Source organism: Cervus elaphus, chromosome 14 (assembly GCF_910594005.1).
Source record: "Cervus elaphus chromosome 14, mCerEla1.1, whole genome shotgun sequence".
NCBI classification, from domain to species: Eukaryota; Metazoa; Chordata; class Mammalia; order Artiodactyla; family Cervidae; genus Cervus; species Cervus elaphus.
Window position 1 is genome coordinate 75,741,447 of NC_057828.1, and position 19,414 is coordinate 75,760,860.

Here is a 19,414-nt window from a genome sequence, read left to right on the forward strand (position 1 = left end):
GAAAAATGAGCAGAATGGAGAAGCTGGCTTAGTCCCCCAAATCCCCTCTGTGCAATTCTCACCTGAATTTGTAAGGAAATGGACTGAATCCATGCCACAAATTGAGTGATAGAATTAGATTGGCAAGGATTTCATAACTAGAAGGTCAGCCTCCACCTCAGCTAAGCTGTGGGAAATCTCCGGTCAGTACAATATATGTTTGTGTATTCATTCAACAAATGCCAAGCAATCATCAGTCAGGTGTTGGGCATGTAAAAGTAAACAAAACTGACAAAATACCGCCCTAAACCCTGCCCTCTTGGCTACATAAATAAAGTGAGAAAGGTAACAGGTTAGGTGATGATAAGCACCATGATGACATGCAAGTGGTAAAGCAAGCCCACAGTGTAGTCAGTAGATGAAAAGCTGCTCACCGACTGGGACCCAGTCCAGCATCTGTCCCCCTGCCTGTGCTCCTCCTCATTGGCTGCCACCTTCTCCAGAAAGCTCCTGGCCTCGGTCAGCTTCATCTCAGCACAGAGATTCCCATCTCTAAGAGGAGGTTGCTAAGCTCGCTTGTGTCCATATTCCTGGCTCCATATGCCCAACTGCTCCCCGCTTCCCTCCTTCCTCCTGGGGTCCATTTCATTCTTCTTGCTTCTACTATCTCTCACTCTGTTTTAACCCTTGAGCTCTCTTACCTGGTCCTACATATGAGTCTTTCTGGTTCCCATCTGTCCTGGTTTGTCTTCTATTTCCTACCCTAAGCCTACCCTTTGAACCATGGTCCCCAAGGTCCCCAGAGAAAGGTTTCATTTTCTTCTGTTCTTTTCCACACCTCAGTGATATAACTCTAGCAGAAGTCTGTGATAATGCCTGCACAAAGCTTGCTCTAAAATCCATCTCCAGGATCTAAATGGAAAGGAAAGGACTATTTGCAAATATCTTAAAGCAAAGAAATAGCCATTTCCTATGTGTACCCATGTATGTGGTCCTTTAATTAAGTCATCATCTGAAAGAGCACACACCTGCCTTGGGTGTTGCCTCCACAATGCTTTGTTGCCCCACGAGCTGAAATCTATTCACAGAGCACTACTCCCATAGAGGTGGGGCTGCCCTGCTTTTTCAGCCATAGGCCTAATGTTCTCTGAGTTTCTCTAAGTCCTTTTCTTCAACAATATCTTGTCTTAGCCAGGGTGCTTGGGTTAATTATACCTTCTTACATTTAAAAGAATTTCCTTTCTAAATCCACTTTAAATATGTGTCCTTTAAAGTCAACATGATGCTCTCCCCATCTGGAGATGTCACGTAAACTAGATGTCTAAATGGCTTTTCAGATGCAGTAATTACTTTACAGCCATCTCTGCCCCAGCTGTCTCATTCATTCTCTCATCTGAGCCACGGCTGTGGCTGCTTGCTGATACCTCTGCCCTACAACCAAGCTATGCGTGCCTCTTTTGGCTGTGGAATTTCCCTTTTTACAGAACTCCTGGTATCCACAGACTTTCAAGGCACTGGGTTTCGATCATGTCCAGTGAATTTCCAAAATCTACCCTACTTCTCCAGGTGAGGAAACCTCTCCTGTGACAGTTATTGTTGAAACTTAATAATACATTCTGTAAGCTTCAAATTTGTACATTTTTATTCCTTGTCTTTTAATAAATACATTTTACATGGAAGTTAAATTGAGGAACCCTGAGTTATACAGTCAGTTCTGAATACACATGCGTTCAACTACCCACCTTCATTTTAAGAGTAAGTTTATAATGGCCTGAGTGCTTGCTCTGGCTTCTGCGCAAACCGTATCTCCAACCCCTGTGGCACTACACAGCCTCATGTTTAAACATTAGATTTGGAGTAAACAAGGATAGCACAAAGACTGAGAAAGCAAAGAAAGAGAACTTGAGTAGTTGCAGTGTTGTTATTCTATGTGACCATTTGGATTATTTGTTTGTGTTTAATATTTAAAACAATGAAGCAGCATAAACTGTGAGGTTTAATATTTTTGCTGGTAAGTGCAAATCTTAGTTCACACATAAAATGTCTTACTGAATTTAAGCAATATCTCTAAGATTGAAATTCATTCATCTTAATTCTTAATTGTTTTAAAACAAAAATATGAATTAAGAAAAGTAGGTTTTATTAAAATTAACTTACTGGACAGTCATGTATAATAAATATTATTATATCAGACAATTTTCAAAGGATCAAAGGTCAAACTATTAGGCAAGTGTAGAAGTGTAGAATAAAGAGTTGTACCTACCCACTTTATCCAGAAGGAACATGGTAGAAAAAAGTAACGATAGTATTCATCTATATTAATAATTACTCTGAATTTGGGAAAAAATTTGAAGTGGAGAATCAATGTAAAGAGACATTGACCTAAAGAAGCTCAAGTGTGCCAGTCACTCAGTTGTGACCGACTCTTTGGGACCCAGTGGACTGCAGCCCACCAGGCTCCTCTGTCCATGGGATTTTCCAGGCAAGAATACTGGAGTGGGTTGCCATTTTCTTCTCCAAAAGAAGCTCAACAGAGAACTTAAAAAAAAAAAAAAAATCCATCAGAGACAGTGAATCAGCACCCACATCTATTTTGAAACACATAGTGCCTCTAACATCACACAAAGCTTCGGCTCATGGCTGTCACTGGAAATAACTTTGTTGTATACAGCAGGGGCTGTAAAACATTATATGTTCTAGGTGTCAAATACACCAGATACACCATAGAATCACAGTTGCTCAAGTTTTCATTTTCCTGATTAATGTGAAACTGAGCACATTTTCACATCTATTAGTTATTCACGTTTCTTCTTTTATGAAATGCCTGTTAAATCCTGTGCCTATTTTTCTATAGTCTAAATACCACTTTATACAAATTCTTTACATTTTCGTAATATTAATTCTTTCATCCTTAAGGATCTAACTCTAATCCCAATTGTCTGGGTCATATGCCACCATTTTGGATCATATACCACCATTTTAGGTGCTTCTGTGAGGCTATCTCCTTGTTGATAATTTTTAAATTTATTGCATTGTGGAATTAAAGTCTGTGACAGCAATTACTTAATATCAATTTTTTTAAATTTCTTCATGAATTGCTTTTTAAATTTTTATTTAGTGAACTTATTTTTCTTAGAGTCTATTCTTTTTTTAATTAATAATATTACACTAGGACTTGCAACCCAGATGAAGTAACATTTAATAGATTTACCTCCCTTTCTGAAAAAGAAACAAACAAAAGAAGCAATAATTTTCAAGTCAGTAGACGGCAGGTAATGTAGAATAGTGCTCCCTGATGAATGGGGAAGAAAATGAAGTGAGAAATCAGTCTAGCTTACTGACTTCAGAGTTTTCAGGGTGCAGTGCAAGAGAAAAAACAAACAAACAAACAAACAAACAAAAACACTCAGGTAGAGTTTGGCAGACTCTGTCAGTTAAAGAAACAGTCACAAATCAGAGAGATAAGGCAGCTAGAATTCACAAGATAGAGTACTGAAGAGAAGGGACATGGAAAAAGAGAATTCCACCAATCTTAGCAGGTTCCTCTTGACTATTCAACTGAATACTGATAAACACAGGCATGGGAGAAAACTATCTGAGACTTGGAAAAGTTACATCCAGAAAGAATTTGGAAGAACAGTGACCAGAATTCACATTGGACAGAGAATAGTTCCTTTTCCCATCAGGCGGATTAAAAACATGTATACTTGCAAGATACCTTGTAAGGTAAATTGCTGTTCTTTGCTGTTTTTGAAAGCTGGCTTAGCTATTTTGGAAACTTCATTCATATAAATTTCCAAATATATTATATAGAATTCTTTTAAAATGCAGCTGGAATTTTCATTGGCATTTAATTGGATTTGTAAATTAAGTTAGAATCAGAATACTTATAATATTTCATCATGCCACATTCAAGAATCTGAAAGATTTCTGCATTTTTTGGATATTTCTTTATGTCCTTTAATATAATTTTATTTTCCACATCAAAAGTTTATGAACTCCTTAATTCTTTGATATTTCATTGTTTTGTCTCTCTTGTGAATGGAATTTTATTTTATTTTTTTTTGGAATTTTATTTTTAATATTTTCTGTGATATTTTATCCAATGATCTTGCATTATAAACAACCTAAATACAAATTTTTTTTTGGTTACTTTTGTGCATTTTCTGCATAGACAATCAGCATGTCTGTGAGTAATGACAATTTACACCTTCCTTTCTAATTCTGTAAGTCCTATTTTTCTTTTCATGTGGAATCACCAGGACCATTAGTAATAGCAGTCATCTAAGAATACCACATCTCAAAGGAAATGTGTTCTCTAAAAGTTCTCCATTAAATGATAATGTTTGCTCACTATAGTTTGGTCAAGTTAGGAAGTTCCCTTTTATCCCTAGTTTGCTAGAGCTTTTATTATACATGAGGATAATTTTCTATATTAGATGAGATAATCAACATTTTTAAATTTATATTTATGTTGATTTATAATGTTGTCTTAGTTCCTAGTGTTCAGCAGAGTGATTCAATTTTTATATATATCTCTCTATATATATGTATATATTAGTTGTATGTTAATTACTCAGTCATGTCTGACTCTTTGCTATCCCTTGGACTGTAGCCTGCCAGGCTCCCCAGTCCATAGAATTCTCCAGGCAAGAATACTGGAGTGGGTAGCCATTACCTTTTATATTCTTTTTATATCCTTTTTCACTATGGTCTTTTACAGGATATTGAATATAGTTCTCTGCTCTATATCGTAGGGCCTTCTAGTTTACCCATTCTATATATTAACATAACACTTTACATCTGTTAATCCAAACTCCCAACCCAGCCCTCCCCACCCACAGGTAACCAGCAGTTTGAAGGCATTCTTACATTGTCTTCAGGTACATTTTGTTGTCAATGTATACTCAGCCATCCAGCTGTGTCTGACTCTGTGTGACCCCATGGACTGTAGCCAGCCAGGCTCCCCTGTCCACGGGATTCTCCAGGCAAGAACACTGGAGTGGGTTGCCATTACCTACTCCAGGGGACCGTCCCCACCCAGGGATGGAACCCATGTCGCTTGTGCTTGTGTCGCCTGCATTGGCAGGCAGGTATTTACCACTGTGCCCCCTGGGAAGCCCCCTCTGTTGTCAGTAGATTAATGTGATCGATACCCAGGCCTCCCAGGTGGTTCAGTGCTAAAGCAGGAGACAAGAGTTTGATTCCTGGGTCAGTAAGATCCTCTGGAGGAAGAAATGGCAATCTACTCCAATATTCTTGCCTGAGAAATCCCATGGATGGAGGAGCCTGGCGGGCTACAGTCCATGGGGTCTCAAAGAATCAGACATACGCCGAGTACAGGACAAACAGAAGCTAATTAAGAATGTTATGACAGCTTCAGGTGAAGAGTGAAGTGACTCAGCCACACACATACATGCCTTAAGAGGTTTTCTTCTTAACATTCTGAAATCCCCTACAATGTGTTGGAAGTTACGATGTTTAACATAGTCACTTTTGTTTTTGAATTCTTCTGCAATCAGCAGTCATATTCCAGATATATTCAAGTCTGGAAATTTCTTCCTGATTATTGCATCTCCACAATTCTTTTCTTCTGGGCATTTTGTTGGACAGATTTTGAACTGAGTTATTCCTCCTATCTCTTGGTCATATTTTTCATCCCTTTATCTCTCTGTTAATCACAGTGCCCACTTCTTTAGCTATATCTTCAAGTATATTAATTCAACACTGTTCTGATGAAAGAAGATTAATTTCCATGGCCAGCATACGTACGTGAACTGAAAGTTCCTCATGAGTCCCCATATTTTATTTCCTGGACACAGAAACAAGAGACTGTGGAAAGCTGACTCATCTGTGCACAGCCCTAGGGGACCTGCTAAATCTGGAAAATGCTGTAGGGGAAACTGAGACTCATTGGAAGGAGCAACACAATGAAAAAGAGCTGTAAGTAAAACAAATGTCAAGTTGGACACAAATAACCCCATTGAAAGGTACTTGGAGGACAATTTAGCCTTCAGAATTTGTACACCGGCTTTAGAAGTTCATCCAAAAATATTCCTCTTGGAAAAATCTTTTTTTTTTCCTTTTTTATCTAAACTTGATTCAACAGGTCTCAAGGCTTTGCAAAGCCCTCAATGACTTATGCCTTTAGTCTAGGTCCACCTGACCAAAATCCCACAAATGGGCCGGCAGAAATGAACCTCTATTTTTCTTTCTTTCTATTTTTCTATTTTCCAAGTAACACCTGGCAAACTGGACACCTGGGAACATGAACTGGGCTGAGAATAAACACCTGGAGAAAATTATACTCTTCCCCCAAATGATAATAAAATGCAGAGGAGTGGGTTCTTTCCCACCTGCTTATTGGTGACAAACAATTATGTAAATTAAGGTTTATATGGATTTGGCAAATATTTATTGTGAGAAGAAACTTTGAAAAATAAGATCTTTAGAAAATCTGGCTAAAAATCTTCCTGATATCTAAAAATAAAATCAGTATAAAAAGCTACTCAAGGATTCAAAATAATTCTTCCATTCATAAAATTATACAAATATGATGCATACTCATCAAAAATATGAAATTAAATTGGAAATACTTTTGGGGGAGAAATTGGTTAAAATTACCTCAAAAACTACTATATTTTGCAGATATATTTTTATAAAATGAAATTCTTAAAGAGCTATAAAGAGGTTTTTTTTTCTTTTTTTTAAATGAGTGAATTTTAGACAAGCTGATTAACAAGAGCACTGATTTCAGCTAAATTGCTTTCTGGCAAATTGATCATCATTCCATTTCAACAAGATGGTATCAGTATCTTCTTAAGTTACAAATATTGGGGTTTAGTTTGTGTGTGTGTGTGTGTGTGTGTGTGTGTGTTTAATGTGCAATGGGGGTTAATATATTATATATATGAGTAGTATGTAGATAGCTAGGGTATTTAACCACTAAGCCAGAGAGAAGAGGGGCCCTTCAAATGAGCTGGATAAAGGCAGACTTGGAAAGATTTAAAACTTTTCATTGATTGAAGTGAGGATAAAGAGGGAAAATGTCATGTTCAAGTTAAAGTATGGAAGAATTCAGGATGAATATATAACTGGATAACAGGAAAGCTAAAAGGATCTAAGTCAGAAAATCCCAAGTGTAGAGGTAGAGCCTATCAGAATGCCCTGGCCAGAGATAGGAGACAGAGACAGGAAGGGGAACATTATTGGAAAGAGACGCAAAGAACAGATGCAAGAGAGCAGAGACCAAGGCAGCCCAGAGTTCCCAGAGCTGAAACCTTTAAGCTATAGTGGTAGGAAATGTGTTTGCAAACTTAGAATGGCTTTGTGTTGCTGGGTTAGTCACTCAGTCCTGTCAGACTCTTTGCGACCCCATGGAATGTAGCCTGCCAGGCCCCTCTGCCCATGGAATTCTCCAGGCAAGAATCCTGGAGTGGGTAGCCATTCCCTTCTCCAGCGGATCTTCCCATCACAGGGATTGAACCCAGGTCTCCTACATTGCAGGCAGATTCTTTACTATCTGAGCCACCAGGGAAGCCCAGAATGGCTTTACTAAAAGTCAAAAAAGAGGCCAATAGCCCAAACAGAAAAGTTCTTTTCTCTCACTCAGATCAGAAGAGATATCTAAAGTGCAAAGATTTGCTGTTGGTAATGTAATGACTAAGTCTGCCTCTGAGATGGTGGGCCTGATGCCCCAAATGCCTTACAAAAAGACTTCTGAGCTAACGGAGGTGATAAACGAGAGCACCTGGGGAAAACTGTGATAATCATTTGATTATTGAGATCATCCTTAATAATAAAATAATTCCTATTGTTTTGACTTTTTGGTAAAGCAGACTTCAGTGTTGCAGAGCAAGGAGGAGGGAGAAATTTCTATTCTATAAAGGCAAACCACTTCAGTATTCTTGATTTGAGAACCCCATGAACAGTATAAAAAAGATAGGACACTGAGAAATGAACTCCCAGGTCAGTAGGAGCCCAATATACTACTGGAGATCAGTGGAGAAATAACTCCAGAAAGAATGAGGAGACGGAGCCAAAGCAAAAACAACACCCAGTTGTGGATGTGACTGGTGATGGAAGTAAAGTCTGATGCTGTGAAAAGCAATATTGCATAGGAACCTGGAATGTTAGGTCCCTGAATCAAGGCACACTGGAGGTGGTCAAACAGGAGATGGCAAGGGTGAACGTCGACATTTTAGGAATCAGTGTACTAAAATGGACTGGAATCTGTGAATTTACTCAGATGACCATTATATCTACTACTGTGGGCAAGAATCCCTTAGAAGAAATGGAGTAGCCATCATAGTCAACAAAAGAATCCAAAATGAAGTACTTTGATGAAACCTCAAAAATGACAGAATGATCTGTTTGTTTCCAAGGCAAACCATTCAATATCACAATAATCCAAGTCTATGCCCCGACCAGTAATGCTGAAGAAGCTGAAGTTGAATGGTTCTATGAAGACCAGCAAGACCTTCTAGAACTAACACCCAAAAAAGATATCCTTTTCCTTATAGGGGACTGGAATGCAAAAGTAGGAAGTCAAGAAATACCTGGAGTAACAGGCAAAATTTAGCCTTGAAGTACAGAATGAAGCAGGGCAAAGGCTAACAGAGTTTTGCCAAGAGAACACACTGGTCATAGAAAACACCGTCTTCCAACAACACAAGAGAAGATGCTACACATGGACATCACCAGATGGCCAACACTGAAACCAGATTGAATATATTCTTTGCAACCAAAGATGGAGAAGCTCTATAGAGTCAGCAAAAACAAGACCAGGAGCTGACTGTGGCTCAGATCATGAACTCATTGCCAAGTTCAGACTAAGACTGAAGAAAGTAGGGAAAACCACTAGACCATTCAGGTATGACCTAAATCAAATCCCTTATGATTATATAGTGGAAGTGACAAATAGATTCAAGGAATTAGATCTGATAGAGTGCCTGAAGAACTATGGATGGAGGTTCATGACATTGTATAGGAGGCAGTGATCAAGACCATCCCCAAGAAAAGAAATGTGAAAAGCAAAATGGTTGTCTGAGGAGGTCTTATAAATAGCTGAAAAAAGAAGAGAAGTGAAAGACAAAGGAAAAAAGGAAAGTCTATCCATTTAAAGCAGAGTTCCAAAGCATAGCAAGGAGAGATATGAATGCCTTCCTCAGTGATCAATGCAAAGAAATAGAGGAAAACAATACAATGGAAAAGACTAAAGAGTTCTTCAAGAAAATTAGAGCTACCAAGGGAACTTTTCATGCAAAGATGAGTACAATAAAGGACAGAAATGGCATGGATCTAACAGAAGCAGAAGATATTAAGAGGTGGCAAGAATACACAGAACTATGCAAAAAAGATTTTCATGACCCAGATAATCACGATGGTGTGCTCACTCACCTAGAGCCAGACAGCCTGGAATGTGAAATCAAGTGGGCCTTAGGAAGCATTACTGTGAACAAAGCTAGTGGAGGTGGTGGAATTCCAGTTGAGATATTTCAAAGCCTAAAAACTGATGCTGTGAAAGTGCTGCACTCAATATGCCAGCAAATTTGGAAAACTCAGCAGGACTGGAAAAGGTCAGCTTTCATTCCAACCCCAAAGAAAGGCAATGCCAAAGAATGCTCAAACTACCACACAATTGCACTCATCTCACACGCTATCAAAATGATGCTCAAAATTCTCCAAGCCAGGCTTCAACAATACATGAACAGTGAACTTCCAGATGTCCAAGCTGGATTTAGAAAAGGCAGAAGAACCAGAGAGCAAATTACCAACATCCGTTGGATCATCAAAAAGTGAGAGAGTTCCAGAAAAACATCTACTTCTGCTTTATTGACTATGCCAAAGCCTTTGTGTGAATCACAAAAAACTGGAAAATTCTTCAAGAGATGGAAATACCAGACTACCTGACCTGCCTCCTGCAGGTCAGGAAGCAACAGTTAGAACTGGACATGGAACAACAGGCTGGTTCCAAATCAGGAAAGGAGTACGTCAAGGCTGTGTATTGTCACCCTTCTTATTTAATTTATATGCAGAGTACATTATATGAAATGCCAGGCTGGATGAAGCACAAGCTAGAATCAAGATTGCTGGGAGATATACCAATAACCTCAGATATGCAAATAATACCACCCTTATGGCAGAAAGCGAAGAAGAACTAAAGAGCCTCTTGATGAAACTGAAAGAGGAGAGTGAAAGTGTTGGCTTAAAACTCAACATTCAGAAAACTAAGATCATGGCATCTGGTCACATCACTTCATGGCAAATAGATGGGGAGACAGTGGAAAGAGTGACAGGATTTATTTTGGGGGGCTCCAAAGTCACTACAGATGGTGACTGCAGCCATGAAATTAAAAGATGCTTGCTCCTTGGAAGAAAAGTTATGACCAACCTAGATAGAATATTAAAAAGCAGAGACATTACTTTGCCAACAAAGGCCTGTCTAGTGCAAGCTATGGTTTTTCCAGTAGTCATGTATGGATGTGAGAGTTGGACTATAAAGAAAGCTGAGCACCGAAGAATTGATGCTTTTGAACTGTGGTGTTGGAGAAGACTCTTGAGAGTCCCTTGGACTGCAAGGAGATCCAACCAGCCCATCCTAAAGGAGATCATTCCTGGGTGCTCATTGCAAGAACTGATGCTGAAGCTGAAACTCCAATGCTTTGACCACCTGATGCAAAGAACTGACTTATTTGAAAAGACCCTGATGCTGGGAAAGATTGAAGGTGGGAGGAGAAGGGGATGACAGAGGATGAGGTGGTTGGATGGCATCACCGACTCAATGGACATGAGTTTGAATAAACTCCAGGAGTTGGTGATGGACACGGAGGCCTGGCATGCTGCAGTCCATGGGGTTGCAAAAAGTTGGACATGACGGAGCGACTGAACTGAACTGAACTGAAAGGCCATCAGTATAATCTGAGTTGGAGAAACTTCCCCATTTGTATTCTTGGGTCCTAGTTGGCGTGATTCAGAAAGCAACTCCTAGATGCTACAAGTAACCAATATATAGTCTGTGCTCCTCATGGGGGCTTTTTCTTCCTCCATTCCTTTCCTCTCTTCTGCCCTGCTCTCCTCAAGCCTGGCTTTGGTGACCTTCATCTGAGCTTCGATTATATCTGGCCCTTCTCTGTCCGATAGCACCTGAATGTGGATTGATCACTTGTTTACTTCTTTTTCACCATCACTATCCTATGAGCTTCCAGAGGACAGGGACCTCTGTCTTTCACCTTTGTGGCCCCATGACCAATGCCCAGGATAGAAGGCAATGATGAATGAATGAAGAGATAGGAATAGCTGGATGGATAAATTAATGGGTCAAGCGGTAACTCATACATACACACCTTAAAGACACCTATACACCAACAGCCAGATGCCCGGGCTACCTGTGTTCCTCTGATGTTTATTCTGGGGCCAGGCCTCTCTGTGCTGTGAAATGTATGCCTTGGAGAGGCTGCCTTCAGCTGTCAACACTTCCATCTCATCATCTTTAAGTGTCGCGCTTACCAGCCGTGCAGATCTGAATTGCTCTCAGAGACTCCGTCCTCATCTCTGGTAACTATCTTCATCCTTCCAGCCTCTCCATCTTGGTGGCCATTCAGCATTTCATCTCCTTTAAGAGGAGGGCAGAAGCAATTTGCTTTCTTGCCATGTTTACTTTATGTCTTTGCCCAATATCTATTTGTCATTTTTATTGTATTTTTCTCTCTCTGTATTCATCTTGGATGAGGCCTTGTCCTTAGTATTTGCTTTCAGAAAAGAGAACAGGATGCCTCCTGGAGCTATGAATTTATGCCACTGGTTCCCGCTGAACCCACGTACTTGGGAAATAGAACGTTCACATACCCATCAGAAACTGTAGAAACTTAAAACTACATGGCGAGTTTTCATTCTTCAAAGCATTTTCAAAAGCATTATTTTATTTGAGTCTCACAAGGGTAATTTAAGGCAGGTATTATCCTCTAAAAATACTTCAGGGTTTTGAAAAGAGCAGTTGGGTCTGATTTGTGCTTTAGCTCTTCCCATCTACTGGTGTGACTATCAGCAAATCACTTACTACCCCAAGCCTCCTTTTTTCCCACCTCTTACATAGTAATAAGTAATACCTATCACTTTCCAATTTTTTAAAAGTTAGAACATATGTATATATATATACATATAGATATACATACACATACATGCATACACACACAATAGTGTGTGCCTAACCACTTCACAAAATTTTGATAAGGTTCAAATAAGACAGTATAGAGGAAAGAGTTCTTGACATCATGAAGCATTACAAAACCAAGAGGGATCAGTATTGTCATTACTGAAGAATTACTATTACATATATTTCCAAATTTTAGGAATGAGGACAATTGTCAATGAGCAGAACTCAAGTCTCTCAAGCTCCCATTCCAGGGTATCTTCCTCCCCAGGAGCTACCTAGTCCTGATAGGGGGCCCGAAGGCGCCTCTTCCTGCCAGGGTAGTCAGAATGTAACCTCCCACTCCTACTCAGCCTTCCTTGTTCAGGGAGAAGAGCTGGACTTCCTCCACCAAGGAAAATAGAAAACTAAGTTTCTCTCCATCTCAGTGACTTGTGGCAGGGGAATTTGGCTTGAGCCAGAGAAAAGAAAGCAGTAGCCATACAGCCAGCCTGAGATATGTTAAAGAGAGTGGCAGGGAAATTCACATTTGCTTCTTTTTTTCAATTGTGTGTGTGTGTGTGTGTCTGTGTGTCTGTGTGTGTGTGTGTGGTTTTTTGTTTGCTTGCTTGTTTTTGGTTTTCCACGGTCTCTCTCTTTAAGACCTAGGCAATTTTCTGATTCGGTGAATGATTCAACTCTCTTAAAAGCACTTTAGCTTACCAACAGATTCCCTTTCTGGCAAATACTTCAGTGGTTGCCATCTGGGAGCTTTCTCCTATCCGTCAGTTGATGCTTTTTGCTAGGGCTAGCTGTTTTTTTAAATGCATTTATGTATTAGGCCACAATAGGCCTGAGATCCTCCGTGAGAAGCAAGCCATGGCCATATCAGTGGATAGTTAAAGGAGACTGGCCTTAGAGAGTAGCACTGAGGTCAAAGACACTCCTGAACAAACACAATGAAATTATATTTCCTCAATTCAAAAATAACTTGATGGAAACATCTTAGCCTCAAATCCAATTGCTTTCACCAGGAAAGTGATGAAATTGGCTCTGTTGATAAAAGCCAGCACATCTCCCCTCCCTAATTACATCAGCTTGACCCTCTCTTCTGATTAAATGCTTATAATTTTTCTCCCAGCATGTAATTTTTTAATTATAATATGTTTGAAGAACATCAAAATAATTTGGCTCTTTGCAGGGTGATGGTTGACAGCAGAGTCAATTCGTCTTTTTCTCTGAAATGCTGAGCACCCAGTGGGTGCCTGAGAAATAATAATTGATGAGAGAGGCAAAGATGTCCCTGTAGATGGGTGATGGGCACACAGTCAATTGTGTGTGAGGTGGACAGGGCCCTGCATTCCCTGGAGGCTGTTTTCCTACCTCCCCATGCATTTGAGACGGTCTAAAAGAAACTAGAGAGACCCTGGATTATGTACCCATGCTCTTAGTACTATATGGGAATTTCTGCTCAAAGACCTCCAGTTGGTTTTCTCTGTGTTTGGGGTTGCGATACAGCAATGATTTAAGAGAGAGATTCTGTTTAGGATATACCTATTTGTCATAGTTAAAATTATCTTACACTGAGTAAAATATACTATTTCCTGGAAAAAGAAAGAAAGAAAACCAACCAAATAGAAAGCCACCCAGATTTCTGCAATAATGGGATGAGAAAAGAAAAGATAGATTTAGGGAAAGAAGAAAAAAAGAGTCTCTACAAAGGATACAACAGGAGATCAGGCTTCCATCTCCAAATTTCACTGTAAGGGGGATAAACAGTTGGCCTTAAAAACACTGCTCTCAAATTCTGCTTCGCCTCTTACCAGCGGGGTAACCTTGAGTTCTCAGGTCATCCTCGCGGACCTTGCTTTCCTCTTCTGTGACACTGGCCACTTCATGCACAGTGTTTACGTGAAGCAGCGTCTGTAACGGAGCACAGAACTCGGCTGCACAAGAGAAAGTTCTTGGGAAGGGTTGACAGTAGTTATTATATCAAGAAGTTTCCGAATCAGCAGCCAGGTGCAGCACTCTCCCTGTGAAAACTGTAAACACAGTTTAAACTCAGCTGCCTGGACCTCTCTGAACCTGTCTTTTCTGGAAGCACATGGCTGGACAGAATGGCCTCTGGAGACTCCCCCTGGAGGAGTCACCAGTCTGAACCTCTGAAGCCACAGCCCCCTGGCTCCACTGCCTGCTTGTCTAATCTGTGTGTTTTTCTGTTTGTGTTTTTTGTTTTTCCTGGAGTCAGCTGCATGACCCTCAGACCTGAAAAGGATACTGAATTGCCAATTCAATTTACCTAAAACTGGTGGAGCCTGAAAGCCTGGCCTGCATTGACATACAGCTAATCTAATACAAATTGATTTTGGTTTTAAATCTGAGCAAGTTAAGAAATTGCTGTGGGTTTTTCCAAAACACAAAGGATCCTTTTTGGCTGCAACCGCAAAGCTTCTGAGTTAGTCTTCCTGGGTCCTGGTCTTTGAAGCCATATTCATGCTCGCCCCCATAGCTGAGGCTGCTATCAACCACCCTCCACCCCCACCCCACAACCCTTCAGATGCTGATTTTTGTAGAGATTTCAGGAACTCCAGACCCTCAGGCCATGGTTCCCCATTCAGTAAGCCTTTGTGCCAGTTTGGCTCTATCCTTGAGCCTAAAGTCTGATCACTTAAGCTTATTTCTGAAGCTCCATAACCAGGAACTACCATTCTGGTAACTAGAGTCCAAGGTGCGAGCTCTTTTCCAGAGTAACGTTTGGCTAACTCAATTCCTCTGAAAGTGAGAATCTGCACTGTCTGTGACCTCTATTTCTATCCATAGGACTGGCTTCCTGAATTCTGGGGCAGGGCTCAAAGCCCTACAACCCAAGACACTTTCCCATTGCCTACTGCCTGCCTCCTGACCTGTTTGCTTGGGTTTGCTCCACCTCCTGACATGGACACATTATTGTCCATAACTCATTTCAGATTTCACAGACACCAGCCTCTTCCCCAGACCAGCAATGGTTATCTATCTACAAAAAAAAAAAAACCTTCAAAAGCATTTTTATTGAACTAGTCACAAATCAATTTTAAGCTGAATTTCTGGATAAGAAGAAATGGATGAGATTCAGATGGGACCAGTTAGGGGAATATGGCAAGAAAGAAATGACCATGTTACATCTTGGAGCAAATTTGCAGTCATGCTAATTCTTCTGAGGATACGTTCAAATGCAGCAAAATAATAATATCTATTTAGTGTGGTGGGATGGTTACATGAGATAATGACACCCAATAGTCACTTAACACATATCGACTGTAGTATTATGTGTCTTTTTTTTTTTTTTTTAAGTCCCAAAGCAGCAGGTTTGGAGACAGGTGAACTGAACAAGGTTAGCAGCTAAAAGAACCAGGTACCTGTGGTGCAATTGGCCTCAGGTGAGAGGGTACATTCAGCTACAATCTCAGCAGGAAGTGGAGTGCAGTGGACAGCGATGTGTACACAGAAACTATGGCAACAGCCAGCAAGCATCGGGCTGTACATGGAGATCTAAATAAGCAGACAGGTAGATGGAAAGTCAACAAGGGGATGATTAAAAGTCTAGGGTTTGAGAAATAGACAAGGGTTTCCATCCCTAATTGTAGAGGATAGCCATTCTTAATGTGCCTAAGAATTACATGATGTGCTAACTATACATGGAGATTCCCTGTCATCACCTACCGTTTTTGAATCATGCCGTCTGGAACAGGATATTTATAACATGTTCTTTTTTAAAATTTTTATTTTACAGTGGACTATGGTTGATTTATTATGTTATGTTAGTTTAAGGTGAACAGCAAACTGGTTCACTTGCACAAGTTCTTTAGATGATTCACATGTGATGGTTTGAAGACCACTCTTGAAGAAACTCAAATGTTGAGAGACAGACAACAGCAAAGCAGCCTCTAGGACTAGAGGAACCAAGTCACCCAGAAAGTTAATCAAAGGAAGATTCAGGTCCAAGGATTCAGTCAACACAACAGTAGGGCTAGGAGTCTGAGCCTCAGGAAACAAGGCAAGTTCCCCTCCCCTCCATGCTTTTGACTTCAGGGGAATCAAGCCACCCAGGAGAGGGTAGAGGAGGTTTCAGGGAAAAACAATCAATCAAATAGCAAAAGTTTTTCTATGCTCAAGGAAAATAGTGATTATTCTGATTTGATGTTGTTTGTCTCTTGCTCTCTTCATTCATTTATTAATTTATGTTTTGACTGCACTATGATTCCAAATTCTGTTGCTCCAAATACAAGCTTGCTCATGAATCTAAGAACTATGCCTAAACATCCTCCTAAGAACTTGATAATATATATATATATCTTTATATATATATACTTTATATATATATATAAAGTATAATTCAGCATTCTTTTGTCCCCAAATTAACTTTCTCCCTTAAATTCTTGTTACTCAAATGATAAAAAAAAGAAAATTAGAATCCCCCTTTTTTATATCTATATACCAGGGGCTAGAATACCAAGAAGTTCATCTATATTTGCTACAATAAGCAGTAGAGCGGCAAGGATCTTCTGGCCATTTCACACACCTTCAAACAGAGGCTTGAAATAAAAGCATGAAGAGGCAAATATATGAACCCTGCAGTCCCAATTTCCAGCTTGATGTTCTTTCCATTTGGTCCCCCACTGGTGAATTGAGTGTCCCTAATGTAGTTTGGAATTAGGAATTGGAGAATTATCTGGGCCAATCTGTCTAGTGGATAATTTGATTGAAGAAAAACATAAGGAAAGGCTCCATCACTCAAAGTCATCTGCAGCAATAGCTTGATGTATTGCCTCCTATTCTACCATTAGCAATTCATTCTTTAGAAAACTTATTTTTAAATGTAAATAAGTACCATTGCCAAAGTAAATAATTACAGCAAACTTTTCAAACTGAATTCCCAGGACCCCTCGAGGTTCCCTTGAACATTTCCCAGGACCCATCAGAGGGGACAAGACTCACCAACCCCTCTAGGCTACCAGTCTCATCAGCTTTAACCAGATGTACTTTTTCTCTTTTTTCCCTCTGAGAAGTTTAGGAGCTTCATGCAAGAGCATTTGTAGAAAGGATGCGTTACCTTTGAAATGTCAAAAATAATTTGTAAGAGTGGAAAAAACTGGAAACATTCTAAACATCCATCCTCCTAAATTATCCTGCTTCCATACAATGAAATGTAGGAGGCCACTAAAAAGATAATATAGGCTTATATGACCTGAAGTTGAAACATTTGGATACTTCATTAAGAGAGAAAGTCAATAGCAAAAGACAGTACTTCTTTGTTCTTTCAGCAGCAAGTTTTGGACTAGTTCTAAATGTGTTCAAACTGTATATTTATACACATAAATATGCACAACGTAGTTTAGGAAAAGCTCATAACTTTCAACTTAAAAATTTGGACTTGGAGTTTGGGGTATACATTTAATATTTCACTATTACTCTTCTGTTGCTTTTCACATTTTGATCTTTGAAAAAAAACTTTTAGTTTTAACATTTTTGAAAGTTATTGCATTAAGGTATCATTTTTCATTATGAACATCTTGGAAGATATCAGTAATCACTTTCTTTCCACAGTGACAATTACCTCTGAGGAAAGGAACCCCTGAAAGGTAAATGCTGATATGAATGTGGTTCACAGAGGTGGAACGATGAGGAGAGGTCCTAACCTGTTTGGTACCCTGACATTTGACAGGGAAATTCCTCCTGGTGAGGAGAAACTAAGTATATTTATATACTATATATCAATTATATAATATATAATTAATATATTATATATAATACAATATATACTATACATAATTATTATACATTAATATATATTATATTTTATATATATGTTATAAATATGCATAATACTATATATAAGTTATATAACATAAAAATGTATATAATATGCACACATTATATAATATATATTCATATATATTTTTATATAAATGGCTGAGACAAAAGCCTCACCTTTCACACTCTTTTGCTTGGTCCTCTGATTAAGAATATCCTCTGAATGATTCCCAGCAGAGAAACTAGGTCCAGACGGCAGAGGACTACAAGTCAGATATTAAAGGAAAATAATTTTCTTCGAGGCATTCAAGGCTGTCATTTGGGTTGGACACTGACTCTGAAAAAAATCACCCAGATTTGTGCCCATCTCTCCACTTCCTGCGTCTGGGTAGGAGACACAGTCCTTGGAGTCTAAGCGCACAGGAGTCAGAAAGCCTGGGTCTGTGTCCGAGCTTCCTTGATTCGTCACTTGTGACCCCTGTGGAATGAAGGAATTGGACTTAGCTTTTCTCCAAGCTCTCTATAACTCCGAGTGCTGTTACAACCCACCACAGGCAGACACATCTCCCGTGGCTTCCCACTCGCCTGCGTCTCTGACTCCCCTCTCCCCAAAGGGCTCCAAGAATAAAACGCCCGCCCTCCTTCCCACGGCCCATCCCCTCCCCGGCTGCTGCGGCACTGTCTGTTCCACGGCCCCTGCGTGCCAGGCGGAGCCCAGGGCCCCAGGCTTCCCCTGTGAAGACGAGGCCTCAGGCGGCCTCAGGCCGCTTCACCAGGGCCCCGTGGAGCCGCGCTCTCGGGACCATCGGTCATGATCTCTCAGAGGGAGGACGGTGAGCAGTCACAGTCAACTGGCCTCCATCCTCAAGTGGGCTCTCAGCGCCCACTCGGGAAGGCAGCGGCCAGATGACTCAGGTCAGGTCATCATCTGAGGCGCAGAATCACCCTCTCACCCTCGCTCCTCGCCGTACCCCTGCCCGCTCTGAGGGGGGGTGACCCCGCCCGCTCTGAGGGGAAGGCAAGCGGTGAACCCCGCCGGCTCTGAGGGGAAGGCTGGTGTGACCAGGAGAGGATGTACATCCAGGTGCCACGGGGGCACCGGGCAGACAGAGGCAGCCCCTCAGATGCAGCCCCTGGGCAGGCCAGACCGTAAACACATAGCTGCCGGGGCCTCTGCGTCCTGGGAACCCGGCCTCCCTGCCTGCTTGCCCAGCGTGCCCGTGGGTGGTCTTGCTGAAACCCGGGACGTGGAGAGTGTCAAAGAGCTCTTAGGTGTAAACACAGCGTTGCGGCCAGGAGAGGCTGTGCACACGGGGTGCGGGTCACCCAAGGCAAGGCTCTCTCAAGAACAGGACACTTTGTCCTCCATAGCTCAGGTCACGGGAGCCCCGACTTCCGAAGGACCCGAGAGTCGTCCTTGACTTGGCTCCTTCACTCCCCGTCCAGTCAGCCACACAGTCAGGTGAACTCAGGGTCCTAGAGTGCCCTCAGATCCGCCGGCCCCTCTCCCTGCCC

The 19,414-nt window shown here is 40.8% G+C and overlaps 1 long non-coding RNA gene across 1 annotated transcript; it reads right to left on the bottom strand.

Annotated features, from left to right (window-relative positions):
- Positions 1-11,493: 11,493 nt before the first annotated feature.
- On the bottom strand, positions 11,494-15,626 carry LOC122707885. The gene is made up of 3 exons (XR_006344948.1): positions 15,505-15,626; positions 13,933-14,032; positions 11,494-11,593 (listed from the first exon to the last, which is right to left on the bottom strand). It is a non-coding gene; the product is annotated as an uncharacterized LOC122707885 (long non-coding RNA).
- Between the last annotated feature and the right edge of the window lie 3,788 nt (positions 15,627-19,414).